General features: G+C 46.4%; 1 long non-coding RNA gene across 4 annotated transcripts in view; it reads right to left on the reverse strand.

The window, feature by feature from the left end:
• Nucleotides 1–1,254: 1,254 nt before the first annotated feature.
• Nucleotides 1,255–14,032, reverse strand: part of LOC149127208 (uncharacterized) — a 70,542-nt gene continuing 57,764 nt past the window's right edge. The window contains exon 3 of one of the 4 annotated variants that reach the window (XR_016232901.1): nt 1,255–1,271. This is a non-coding gene — a long non-coding RNA (uncharacterized LOC149127208). Of the gene's footprint in view, nt 1,272–9,534; nt 9,553–10,558; nt 10,576–12,894; nt 12,913–14,032 lie in introns of those variants that run through there. The other 3 variants (XR_016232898.1, XR_016232903.1, XR_016232899.1) reach the window with 3 other exon arrangements.

The raw sequence follows: 14,032 nt of genomic DNA on the forward strand, positions 1-14,032 counted from the left end.
AATGAGGAAGTTCCTCCCCAGGTTCGCTGGTGTCCACAGAAGGGCTTCCCCCTAGGGTGTCTTCCTTGCAGGAGAATGTAGAGGTTTTATGGCTCAGTGTTGTCAGGCCAGGCCCTGAGGAGAGAGCTTCCCCATGCAGGAAGGGCTGGGACCACCTGGAAGGTTATCAGGGTCCGGGCAGGAAGTGGAAGAGTGGATGCTGGGCTGCTTCCTAAGTGGGCTTCTGCAGATGGCAGCTAACTCAGGCGCCTCTCACACGCACAGGCGCCTCTCGCACACACAGGCTAACTTCCAACTTCCTGCCTCATTGTCCACAGCCGCCTCAGGGAAAAGGTGCTGGGGGGACAAAGTACCAGACAACATCTTCTTAGAGAACTGTGACCCAGCTAACTGGTACAGACCTCAGATGTCCCCTAAAGACAGAGTTACTGGAAGTGGGCTCAGAGCTGGGCAACAGGCATTTATTGGAGTAATCTCGGGATGAGTGAGGGCTTGAGAAACAGGGTTCTTTCTGCAGACAGAGAAGCTGAGCAGCACGGTGATGGGTGATGGCAGGAAAGCTCTCAGCCCCTGACCCGGAAGAGCTAGTCTGAGGTGGCCTCTTCCGCCTGTGCCACACTGAGCAGGAGGACTGGACCTTTACAATCCTGCTCCAACCAGCCAACAAATGTTGTCAGTGCCTGAACAGGGCTGCGATCTGGGGCAAAGCCCTTATTAGGGGCAAAACCATAAAAGGCAAAAGAGGCCGAAAAACTGAAGAAAGAACATACATCTAAGATCACAAAGTGTGTGTTGTTGTTGTTGTTGTATTTATTTCTTTGAAAGGCAGAGTTACAGAATGAGGAGGAGACACACACACACACACACACACACAGGTCTTCCATCTGCTGGTCCTCTCCCTAAATGGCCACAGTGGCCAGAACCCCGCCTATCTGAACCCAGGAACCTGGAGCTTCTTTTGGGTCTCCAATACGGGTGCAGGGGCTCAAGCACTTGGGCCATTGTCTGCTGCTTCCCCGGGAGCATTAGCAGGGAGCTAGATTGGAAGTGGAGCAGCTGGGATTTGAACAGGTACACGTAAGAGATACCAGTATTGCAGGGGGAGGTTTCACCAGCCACCAAAGAGTGTAATTTACTGGGGTACTTACAGACAGAAGTAAAGTCTCAGGCTGCAGCAGGACCACGGATCCTTGAGCCATGGACAGGGGAGAAAGGGTAGCTCATGGCTAATCAGGAGACATTCCAGTTGTCAGGTAAGAGGCATCTAGACGCTGGGAAAAGAACAGAAGGTTATCTTAACCACTTTACCCAGTGTAGGCTTTAGGCTGACCTCTATGGTTACTAAGGGGTGGGGGACAAAGACAGTGATGGCATCCACATTGGTAGTTATGTCCAAGATGAATGTGGTCACGTCAAGCTAAATCCCCACAGCACTCTCATCGCTGCAGGCAAGTCCCAAAGAGAGTGGTCTTCTAAAAGGCAACAGCCATCAGTACTCCAGACGGCTGAGGGAAGAAAGACCTAAGTCCTAGCAGAGAGCTCTGAGCTCTAAACCAGGGAGCAGAGAAAGAGGGAAGATTTCACTATTTTCTAAGAACCATTATTCAGATTTGTTCCTGCTTCCAGAAAACCATGTCATCCACAGGCATTCCACTCACGACTTTTGAGTTGCCAATTCAATACAATTGGATCAGTCTGTTGGGAGGAATGAGGGATTCAAGTTCTTGTCTCCAAACATAAAAGAATTCAAAGATGAGACATAGATAAAGGTTAGCGAAGGAATAATATTTATAAGCAAAGAGAAAGGAGACAGTCTACAGGGAGTGTCAGAATGCCCTAGAGGAGCTGCAGCCTATGAGGTTTGGTCTCACTCATTTCTAGGTGGAGAATGTCCTGTCCATGGGTCGTATAAGGTCTGTGAAGTCATTTGGTTTGGGATTTGAAATTCAATAAATCTACAGCAGATTAATTTTTAAGTGGATCATTTTGTATGGCCAGCGAATGATGTTATCAATATGCAAATGGCCCTTGGCAGAAGAAAATGCTCCCTACTCCCGCATGTGATCTGGAAGCATAAGAGGTGGTGCTTTGGGCAGTTTTCCACCAAAGGCCAAAGATTTCCAGGAATTTGGTAACTACCCAGTTTCTGACCTTTCTAGGAAGTCTCAGAAGTATCATGGAGTCAGCTGCATGATGGGAGTAGGAGTGTCAGACGTGCTATTTTATGGCAATAATGTTAATGAGTGATGAGCCATCACAGAATGCAGGCAGCAGCCTTGTTGAGTATTTTCAGACACCACTGTGGCTTTGCTACACTAGGGATATCAGGTTGCCCCTTGTGGGAGGAGTTTGAGAGTCAGCCCCAAGGGAGGGTGTGGTGGCATATTTCCTCCAGCTCTTTCTCTGATCGCTGATTTCTCCTTGCCTAACAAGTCCACATTCATAAAAACTTACATAGCCTCTTCCTGCCTCACTTTGTTACACTATTTCTCTTTTATATTGTAGTAAAAATATGTGTATAAAAATAATTCTCATGTAAATTTCACTTCCAGAAAGTCAGGGAATCATGGCAAAATACCTTCTGTGAAGAGAGTATAAGGTCTGAAAACAAATTTGGAAGGGAGATTGCCCTTAAGGGATTCCCAACCTTGGTTGCCCATTAAAATCCCGTGGGAATTTGAAAAGCATACGGATGCCCAGGCCACACCCCAGACAAGTTAAATCAGAATCTTTCCATATAAAACCTGCATATCATGATCATCACCTTGGAAGCTCTCCAAGGAACTGCCATGTTCAGATAAGGTTGGAAAATCCATGCCCTGGTGCAGTGGTCCACAAAGTTGGCTGTATGATGATCGCCAGGTGAATGGCAATCACAGGTTGCTGGACCCCACCCTGGAGTTCCTGATTCAGTGCTCTGGGCCAGGACTGGGGAACCGCATTTTGTGAACACTTCCTGGGTCGGGCTGACGTTGTGGTCTGGGAACCCTGTTTTGAAGGAAGGCCAAGACTCTAGAGGCTGCCTGCCAGAGCCCGACTGTCATATGTAGCAACTCCTCCTTGTCCCTGGGCCTCTCCAGCAAACAACCTGAAAGCTCCAACTGCATTTTGTTCCCTTGAGCAATAACCCCTGCCAGTGCTAAGATGCCCACTACCTACTTTCATGTCTCTTCCCACTTTGGTCTTGGATTTCTTTTATCATTATAGATGTGATTCCACAGATTCAAAGGCTACAAACACTCCTTTTTTTTTTTTTTTTTTTTTTTTTTTTTTGACAGGCAGAGTGGACAGTGAGAGAGAGAGACAGAGAGAAAGGTCTTCCTTCGCCGTTGGTTCACCCTCCAATGGAGCCAGGTGCTTATCCTGGTTTCCCATGCGGGTGCAGGGCCCAAGCACTTGGGCCATCCTCCACTGCACTCCCTGGCCACAGCAGAGAGCTGGCCTGGAAGAGGGGCAACCGGGACAGGATACAGTGCCCCGACCGGGACTAGAACCCGGGGTGCTGGTGCCGCAGGTGAAGGATTAGCCTATTGAGCCGCGGCGCCAGTCCTACGAACACTCCTTACAGCCACAAACCCATCGTGTCTTTGGCACAGTTCAGTGCCAACAAGTGTGCTGTTGGGGAACCATGTGTGCTCCTCACCTATGTCTTTTCATGTTTGCTGTTAGTATTATGCTTTATAACACTGAGATGGCCCAATGTGGCTGCTTGAGTTCTACAGATACACAACATTTGCTTTGACTCAAATGCAGCAAAGTCAGGAAGTTACCCAGAGATGGGTAGCAGTAATTTGGCCACTGCTCTCGCTTCCTCCTAATCAGGTATTTCACAGGAGGGTTTAAAATAGGATTTGTTTAACCCCTGCCTCCTGCACTTCTTTCAATGAGTTTCTTAAACTCACGCCGTCAACTGCAGGCACTAAATCTGAAAAGGAAGTCTGACGATTAAAATAAAAATTAACTTCCCCGTCCAAGAGAGCCCGAGGACAAGAAAGTCCTCATTTTCTCTAGTAAAGGAAAAATATTCACACTATTTTTCAGCTTGGCCAAGATTAATCACTCATAATCTGAAGATATTGGCTTCTGTTGAGGTAGATATCAAGATTTATTGACCTACGGAGTAAATATTAACGGAGGTGAAACTGAGGTTAATAACAGACCTTGAGGGGTAATACATCTTCATATTTGCGGAAATAAAAAGTCAGACCATATACTGCTCATACATACATTCAGAAACCTCTTTAACGGAAAAGCCCTGAAAATCTCTTTGCTGTGACAGATTGCCGAAATATATAGCTGTGTGGACGTTCTCCGCATGTGGGGGCAGCCAGGAGAGCAAAGCATTCATCACTGGCTCCAGGGATCAGCAGCAGCCAATCAAAGGGCAGTTCCTCATTTACATACAGGAACTGATTGGAGGAGACAGATTCTACCACCGTCTCGTTCCCTTCAATCTCACTAATGTAAGTACGTATTGATCTGACCCACACGAATATTCAGCCACCTAATAAGCCCATCATTTCCCACGTGCAAAATGAAAATATCCTGAGAGACTAACTTCATATAAATTCTAATAAATGTGCTCCTTGTCATCAAAAACAAATTGCATAAACTGAGATTTGTCAAGGAACTTTCATTAAAAATAAGAAATAGAGGGCTGGGCATTGTGGCACAGCAAGCTAAGCTGCCCTTTGGGATACCAGGGACCCCTACAGGGGTGCAGGTTCTGGCCTCAGGAACTCCTCTTCTGCTCAGGCTCCCTGCTAATGCGCCTGGGAAGCAGCACATGATGGCTCAAGCCTTCAGTTTCTGCTACCCATGAGAAGGACCTGGCTCCTGGCCTCAGCCTGGCCCAGCTTCAGCTGTTGCAGCCATTTGGGGAATGAACCAGTGGGAGGAAGATCTCCCTATCTCTCTGTCTCTCCCTCTCTCTGTGTCACTCAGCCTTTCAAATAAATAAATCTTTAAAATTAAGACATAGTGGCCAATGCTGTGGTTCAGCAGGTTAAGCTGTCACTTGGGATACAGTTATCTTGTATTGGAACACCAGTTGGAGTCCTGGCTGCTCCATTTACAAGCCAGTTGGTTTCCTGCCAGTGTACCTAGGAAGGCAGCAGAATATAGCCTGAGTCCTTGGGTTTCTGCCTCCCATGTGAGAGAATGGAGAACTTGACTCAGCCTTAGTCATTGCTGCCATTTGGGGAGTGAACCAGGGGAGGAAAGACCTATGTGTGTGTGTGTGTGTCTGTGTGTGTGTCTGTGTGTGTGTGGCTCTGCCTTTTAAATAAATGACAAATCTTTTAAAAGTAAGAAACACAAGAATACACGATTACAAGAGTAAAAAGATTTATGGGCAATGGTACCAAAAGTCCAGGGTTGCAGGTCTGGCTCCAATACTTACTTGCTCTGTGATAGCAGACAAGTCACTTGACTGCCCTATGCCTCGGTTTCCTCCTCTCCTAGCGCAGGAGAAGCTCATTGTGAAAATTAAATGTTGGGACCCCTAGAGCACTTTGAAATGCACTGAGCTGGTAAGGGGCATGAGAGTTTCTGTTGGTAAAAGACAATTCTAAGGGCCAGTGCCGTGGCTCACTTGGTTAATCCTCCGCCTGCGGTGCCGGCACTCCAGGTTCTAGTCCCGGTTGGGGCGCCGGGTACTAGTCCTGGTTGCACCTCTTTTAGTCCAGCTTTCTGCTGTGGCCCGGGGGTGCAGTAGGGGATGGCCCAAGTTCTTAGGCCCTACACCTTCATGGGAGACCAGGAGGAAGCACCTGGATCCTGGCTTTGGATCGGCGAAGTGCGTCAGCTGTTGCGGCCATTTGGGGGGTGAACTAATGGAAGGAAGACCTTTCTCTCTGTCTCTCTCTCTCTGTCTGTCTATAACTCTACCTGTCAAATAAAAAAAGAAAGACAATTCTAGGAGAAATGAATCCTTGAGGGTGTGGCCTCAATGTTTCAAACCATTGTGAGCATCTGACCCATAGCAGGCTCCTGGTTAGCCCGAACCAGGGTCTACTGAGTGTTGCTCCTCTCATGTTTTTAAATTTAAACTTCGAACTTCATCACCAGCAATTATAATTAAGGAGAATTCCATGTAAAATAAGATGCACAGCTTTTCTTAAAACAAACAAAGGCATAAAACTCATCCACATGGACTCGCATGCTCAGAGGCCAAAATCAAGCAGTGCTGAAGGGTCTTCCTGCTGCAGAAGAGGCAGCCGCCTCTGTGCAGGTTCACAGCTCAAGTTCAGCTGCTGCCACAGCCCCACTAGGCTTCCTCACACTGCTGCTGTCAACTCTTCCATTAACACTGCTCTTCTTGTGGAAGAATAAAAAAGAAAACAGAATTTATCCTCACACCCATGTGTTTCTTTAATGGAAAAAAAAAGAAACAAAGACAGAGAGCCACATGCATTAAGCAAGCTGTGATCAGACACAAGGTTTCAGAACATAAAGAGGATTTCTGGGTTTAACAAACCAACAAAGTACATCCGTAGCGAAAGAATCCAACTGAAGCATCCGCTAGGAAAACAAACCATGGGAAGAACCATGACTGGCACATGCAAGAGGTACTCAGAGAAAAGCTTAATGCTCTGTGCAAGTGACTGGAATTTCAGCACAGTCATTTTTTTTTTTTAATTCTGTTCATTTATTTGAGAGGCAGAGTTACAGAGTGAGGGAGAGACATAGAGAAAGGTTTTCCATGTGCTGGTTCACTCCCCAAATGGCTGCAACAGCTGGAGTTAGGCCAATCTAAAGCCAAGAGCTAGAAGCCTCATCCAGGGCCCCGACGTGAGTGCAGGGGCCCAAGTATTTGTACCATCTCTCACTGTATTCCCAGGCCATAAGCAGAGTGCTGGATCTGAAGTGGAGCATCTGGGACATGAACTGGCTCCTATATGAGATGCTGGTGCCACAGACAGAGGCCTAGTCCACTATGCCACAGCAACACCCCAACACAGTCATTTTTATGAATGGGAAGAAAATAAGCCATGATGTGCAGTAGTTTACCTTTTTTATATTTATGTCACCTGTCCTGCTTGTGGAAATGTTTGTTATTTCTTACCTCTGATCCAAGCCAAACTACCATCGTATAGATGAAGAAACTGGACTCGGAGAAGCTATGGTACCTGAGTGTGCAAGGCACACCAACTAGCTGTGGGGGGAGACTGGGTCCTGAGGCCTTTCACTCCTGGCTGTGCCCTTCCTATCATGCAGGAATCCACAGGAATGGCTTCCAGCCTAGGATTCATGAGACTATTCAAAGGGAATGCATGGCCTTGTGGGAAATGAACCCCAACCTTATCTTTTTTTTATTTTATTTAATGAACACAAATTTCCAAAGTACAGCTTATGGATTACAATAGCTCCCCCCCCATAACTTCCCTCCCACCCACAACACTCCCCTCTCCCACTCCCTCTCCCCTTCCATTCACATCAAGATTAATTTTCAATTATCTTTATATACAGAAGATCAATTTAGCATATATTAAGTAAAGATTTCATCAGTTTGCACCCACACAGAAACACAAAGTGTAAAATACTATTTGAGTACTAGTTATAGCATTAATTAAATACCTAAGAGTAATTGTGTATTAATTACAGAGTTCAACCAATAGTTTTAAGTAGAACATAAAAAATACTAAAAGGGTAAAGTATTCTTTTTTTTTCTTTTTCTTTTTTTTTTTTGTTTGTTATACAGTTTTTTTTTATTTAATAAATGTGAATTTACAAAGTGCAACTTTTGTATTGTTGTGGCTTCCCCCCCAACCTCCCTCCCTCCCGTGGCCCTCCCCTCTCCCACTCCCTCTCCCATCCCACCCTTCATCGAGTTTCATTTTCAATTACCTTCATATACTGAAGATCAACTTAGTATACACTAAGCAAGGATTTCAACAGGCTGCACTCACACAACCACACAAGGTATAGGGTATTGTTCGACTAGTAGTGTTTTTGAGTTTCATAGTTAAACACACTAAGGACAGAGATCCTACGTGGGGAGCCTGTACTGACTCCCATTGTAGATTTAACAATTGGCACTCTTATTTATGACGTCAGCAATCACCCGAGACTCTTGCTATGAGCTGTCTAGGCTATGGAAGCCCCTTGAGTTCACCGACTCTGAACTTGTTTAGTCAAGGCCGTATCACAGTGGAGGTTCCTTCCTCCCTTCAGAGAAAGGCGCCTCTCTCCTTGATGGCCTGTTCCTTCTGCTGGGGTCTTGTTCACCAGGATCTTTCATTTAGATTGCTTTTGCCACCGTGTCATGGCTTCCCATGCCTGTGAGACTCTCATGGACCTTTTAGCCAGATCCGAATGTCCCAAGGGTTGATTCTGAGGCAGGAGTGCTGCCGTTCTATGAGTCTGCTCCCAACCTTATCTTTTATAAGACGTGCATTTAAACTCTCTTTTCCCAAGTTAGAAAATGTATAATTCCATGCTGGAAGTTTAATTGTCCCAAGTGTATCCAAGAGGGAATTAAATGTTTGATCTATCAGCTCCTGGGACACTGGACCGTATCAATGGCGTTAACTCTCACTCAGGACTTTTTGTCAGAAAGCAAATGTTGCCAGTGGAAATAGAAAAGGAACACTTATGCCGGTGCTGTGGCTCAATAGGCTAATCCTCCACCTTGCGGCGCCGGCACACCAGGTTCTAGTCCCGCTCGGGGCGCCGGATTCTGTCCCAGTTGCCCCTCTTCCAGGCCAGCCCTCTGCTATGGCCCGGGAGTGCAGTGGAGGATGGCCCAAGTTCTTAGGCCCTGCACCCGCATGGGAGACCAGGAGAAGCACCTGGTTCCTGGTTTCGGATCAGCGTGATGTGCTGGCCACAGCGTGCTGGCCAGGGTGGCCATTGGAGGGTGAACCAACAGCAAAGGAAGACCTTTCTCTCTCTCTCTCTCTCTCTGTCTCTCTGTGTGTGTCCACTCTGTCTGTCAAAAATTAAAAAAAAAAAAAAAAGAACACTTACAAAGGACATCTGCATCTATGACAGGACATCTTCTCAGTTATCAGGAATTTCCCCAATTTCTGGTCTCAGTATGATAGAAACAGTCTTCATTCCTTTTAAAGAAAATGCATGGACGTAGCAGGTAAAGCTGCCACCTGCAGTGCCAGCATCCCATATGGGTGAAGTCCTGGCTGCTCCATTTCCATTCCAGCTCCCTGATATTGCACCTGGAAAAGCAACAGAGGATGGCCCGAGTGCTTGGACCCCTGCATCCACGTGGGAGACCCAGCAGGATGAAGCTTCTGGCTCCTGCCTGGCCTAGCCCCGACTGTTATTTGCAGTCATCTGGGGAGTGAACCAGTGAATGGAAGATGTCTGTCTGTTTCTCTCTCTCTGTGTGTGTGTGTGTGTGTGTCCCTCTCTAACTCTGCCTTTCAATTATATACAATAAAAAAGAAAGATAATGCAACATCCCTTGATAACTCTTACCATCAGCATGGTCACTGATTCACCTTGATTTTATTTTGTTACTTCATTTTCTCCCAATTCTGTAATCCTCTAGGTCATGCACCTTTCAAAAGACTGCAAGACACATACCTGAAACTATAAAGAAAATGAGGGTTATCACAAACATTAAAAAGCCAACCGAAGACTCCCATACCTATGGACTTGTAATCACTAAAGACAAGGGCAGTAGCACTGTTTAATATTCACAGTTATGCACCCTGCATGGGTTTTGTTTTCTATGCCTTTGGTGTTCCTTCTTCAATGACTTTCTTAAGCTGGGAAATAAAAATTTTATTTTGGTGGTTTTTTTTTAAGATTTATTTATTTATTTGAAATCAGAACTAGAGAGAGAGAGAACAGAGAGATCTTCCATCTGCTGGTTCACACCCCAGATGGCCACAAGGGCCAGGGCTGAGCCAGGTGGAAGTCAGGAGCCAGGAGCTTCATCTGGGTCTCCCACGTGGATGCAGGGGCTGAAGCACTTGGGCCATCTTCCATTGCTTTTCCAGGCCATTAGCAGGAAGCTGGATCAGAAATGGAGCAGCCAGGGCTGGAAACAGCACTCATATGGGTTGCTGGCATTATAGTCGGTGGGTTTATCTCTACACCACAAGGCCAGCCCAGTTGGTGAGTTTTGTAAAGAAGATTTTTTTTTAAGATTTATTTATTTGAAAGCCAGAGTTACACAGAGAGAGGAGAGGCAGAGAGAGAGAGAGGTCTTCCATCCGATGGTTCACTCCCTAGATGGCTGCAACGGACAGAGCTATGCCAATCTGAAGCCAGGAGCCAGGAGCTTCTTCTGGGTCTCTCACATGCGCGCAGGGGCCCAAGGATTTATGCCATCCTCCACTGCTTTCCCAGGCCATAGCAGAGAGCTGGATCAGAAGTGGAGCAACCAGGTCTCGAGCCAGTGCCCATATGGGATGTGGACACTGCAGGCAGTGGCTTGACCTGCTGTGCCCCAGGTTTTGTTTCTTCTAATGTGACTATGCTCTCTCCATGTCTCTGTAGGAGGAGTTTTATAACTCCTCTCTCTGCCAAGTTGTCCACTCACAGTCATGACAGTTCTTCCTGGTTCGCACTCTGGTCCTCCTCAGGTTGTTATAGATAAGGAGACACCTGGGTCGGAAAGAGCCAGAGGAAAGTCACCGCACTCTCCTCCTGGCCTGCCACTTGGAAATGGTTATCATAGCAAAGCTGCCACTCAAAACTGCCCCTGCACCCCTGTGATGACCTATAGCCTATTAAGACACCATAATCACAAAATCATCATGGCCGATTCCCCCACTGCCATATGCACCAGACACCATGACACATCAGAGGCTGCCTAACAAGGCCAGAATTCCGGCAGTCACCAAATGCCTGGAAATCTCCACCTTTTCCTAGAGAACTCTGCCCAAAGCACTGTCCCCCGTGCCCCCACACCCAAGAAAGGGAAGACCCTGAACTTGGTGGGTAGCAGCTCACCCTGTGGTATGTCCATACTCCCTCTATGCATGCCATTCTTTACTTACAAATCTTACTCCTCTGCTACCCTTTATCTACACCTCAACCTCAAATTCTTCCATGCATTGGAGATAAGAACCCCGGCTCCTTGCCCCTCAACAGAGTCTGTTCCCCATCTAGCCTCCACTGTTACCATGACCACTAGGCTGTTTCTCTTCTCAGTGCTTTGCTCATGTGACCCCTCTGCCACAAATAGCCCCTGCACCCTGCTGTTTCTCTTCTTTCCCACAGGACTCTCTCCTGCTTATCCTATAAGACTCAGAAATCCTCCTCTTGGAATATTTGACCAGCTTCTCCAGTAGATGGATTAGCCACACCTCTGCACCTCCCTAGTGCTTGCCTTCATGGCCTTCATGCCCCTGTGTTGTAAGCACCCATTCATTTCTGCATCTGTCTCCTGCTTTGCAATAGGCGGTTTCTACCAGGGCAGGGACCGTCCCTGACTCATTTCTCTATTCCTAGAGTCTAACACAGTTTCAGTCTACTGGTGGGTCCCAAATTAATTTTGGTAGATGGTGCAGTAGGTAAATTTCTTTCTCTTCTTCCTCTCTCTCTCTCTCTCTCGGCTTAAAGGATTTTAGTGGAAGATATAACTCCCAGTCTAGTTAATACCCCAGTTGAATTGATACACACGCCTGCCCTGAAAAGAGCAAGGATTAGGGATTTAAAGAGATGGGATAAAGATTGCATAGGTTTGAAGAGCAGAAAGAAATTGGAGCAGAACAGGAGATTATTCACAGAAACAAAAAAACAAAACAAGCAAACAAGCCATGAAATGTGCGGGTAATGACAGAAAAAGGAGAAAGAAATGGATGTTTATTGACAATTTTGACACCTAACCAGACAAGTGCTAGATGCTTTGAGTATGTTGATTTATCTTATTATCACAAAATGGCTTGTGAGATAGATTCGGTGGTTCCCCCTCAATGAAAACACCGAAGGTGAGCATCCATAGCACACTGTGGTGTAAACATTTATTGAGAGATGACGTTGGAGCCTAGATCTGTGTGATGCCAACAGGGACACCCTTTCCACCACATCATGTTACTTTTTGATGATGAGCATAATAAACTTCCCTTTTCACTCAGTTCTTCTGGGAGCAGATGGAGGGGACCAGAGGGGCACAGTTACTCTCTCCTGGGAGTAGAACAGCAATAACAGCAACGTGAACAGCACTCACGTATACTGGGTCCTGTTGTAAGAACTCTAGACATGGGCCAGCACCGCGGCTCACTAGGCTAATCCTCCGCCTGCGGCGCCTGCACACCAGGTTCTAGTCCCGCTCGGGGCGCCGGATTCTGTCCCGGTTGCCCCTCTTCCAGGCCAGCTCTCTGCTGTGGACCGGGAAGGCAGTGGAGGATGGCCCAAGTGCTTGGGCCCTGCACCCCATGGGAGACCAGGAGAAGCACCTGGCTCTGGCTTTGGATCAGCGCGGTGCGCTGGCCGCAGTGCACTGGCCGCGACAACCATTGGAGGGTGAACCAACGGCAAAGGAAGACCTTTCTCTCTGTCTCTCTCTCTCACTGTCCACTCTGCCTGTCAAAAAAAAAAAAAAAAAACTCTAGACATACTCATCACTTAATCTACATCAGTCTAATGAGCGAGGCATGCTTGGGATCCTCCTCACTTTACAAATGAGCAAACCGACCTATCCAAAACTGCATGGACAGCAAGTTGCAGATATGAGATTCAACGCCAGGCATTATGTCTGCTGAGGGGATGCCCGTATCGTTTTGAATACCCCCATGTGACACAGAAAGAAGATAAGAAATCCAGACTGCACAAACACTTTTTCTCCCTAGGCTTTCACTGTGACTTTATGAAGAGCAAGCAGAGGATTGTATCAGCAGCCAGGTACACAGGTGACCTTCACAAGACCTTCAACTTGAGGCTCAATTATCCCGGGAAGAAGGCTGCAAGTCCCACCATTATAAATTAGACTCCTGTTTCCTGCAGGTGAAATGTGATAAATTAGGTTTTATTTCTGGAAAGCCACTAGATTCAATAAAGATGTCAACGTAATCACCAGAGTACATGAAAGGAACACAAATGTAGGCTTTTGTAAACATTTCTCATGTTAATCACAGCATCGGTCTGGTTTCTGCACATACAGCTCTCGTAGAAGTTCGTTAAAATAGGAATCAATGAAGTTTGGACTGCAGATAAATTATTTTTCCAAGCAGACTTCCCTGGAGCCAGCATAGGCGTATGTCAGTGCTCCAGGCATCTTAGACTGGAATTCAAAATGAGTTGTCTCAAAAATCTGTTCTAATTCCGTATGAGTGAATGGAAAATTTTAGCATAGTAAAAGCAGAGGGGTACAGTTTCCTCAGTGTCATCTTCACCAATGATCTCTGGCTCTTCTTTGTCAGTGAGTTCTTTGGCAGTGAACACACCCTGATTTGTCATTCACTATTCACTGCTCTCTTGGTTTTGGTATTTGGGGATCGCACGTATGTTAGTCAAAATGCAGGCACTTTTATTGACATGCCACCATTATTTTATCATCTAGATCTAAAATCTGACAATTATTTGCATATTGATTGCATCTTTAAAAAGTCCTCTTCCCAATTAGAATTATGGTGCAGCAGGTTAAGCCACCATCAGCGATGTCAGCATATCATAGGAGCACCAGTTCGAGTCCTGGCTGCTCCACGTCCTGTCTACCTCCCTGCTAATGTGCCTGGAAAAGCCGCAGAAGTGGCCCAAGTGCTTGGGCCCCTGCCACACATGTGTGAGACCTGGATGAAGCTCCTGGCTGCTGGCTTCAGCCTGGCCCAGCCCTGGCCATTGTAGCCATCTGGGGAGTGAACCATTGAATGGAAGATATTCTCTCTCTCTCTCTCTCTCTCTCTCTCTCTCCCCCCCCCCTCCCCTTCCCCCTCTGTCTCTGTAACTCTGCCTTTCAAATGAATATTTTTAAAAGGTTCTATTTGCATTCACATTTTGTATTGAACAAAGATTTCTTGTTTAGAAAGAATTTTTTTCAAAAACTGCAGAATTCTCAAGAAAAGGAAGATAATGACAATTGATAAAGTAGAGTTTCACTCCCAAGAATAATTCTTACCCA

This window comes from Oryctolagus cuniculus, chromosome 4, assembly GCF_051225735.1.
Source record: "Oryctolagus cuniculus isolate XC-2025 breed Fujian yellow rabbit chromosome 4, ASM5122573v1, whole genome shotgun sequence".
NCBI lineage: Eukaryota > Metazoa > Chordata > Mammalia > Lagomorpha > Leporidae > Oryctolagus > Oryctolagus cuniculus.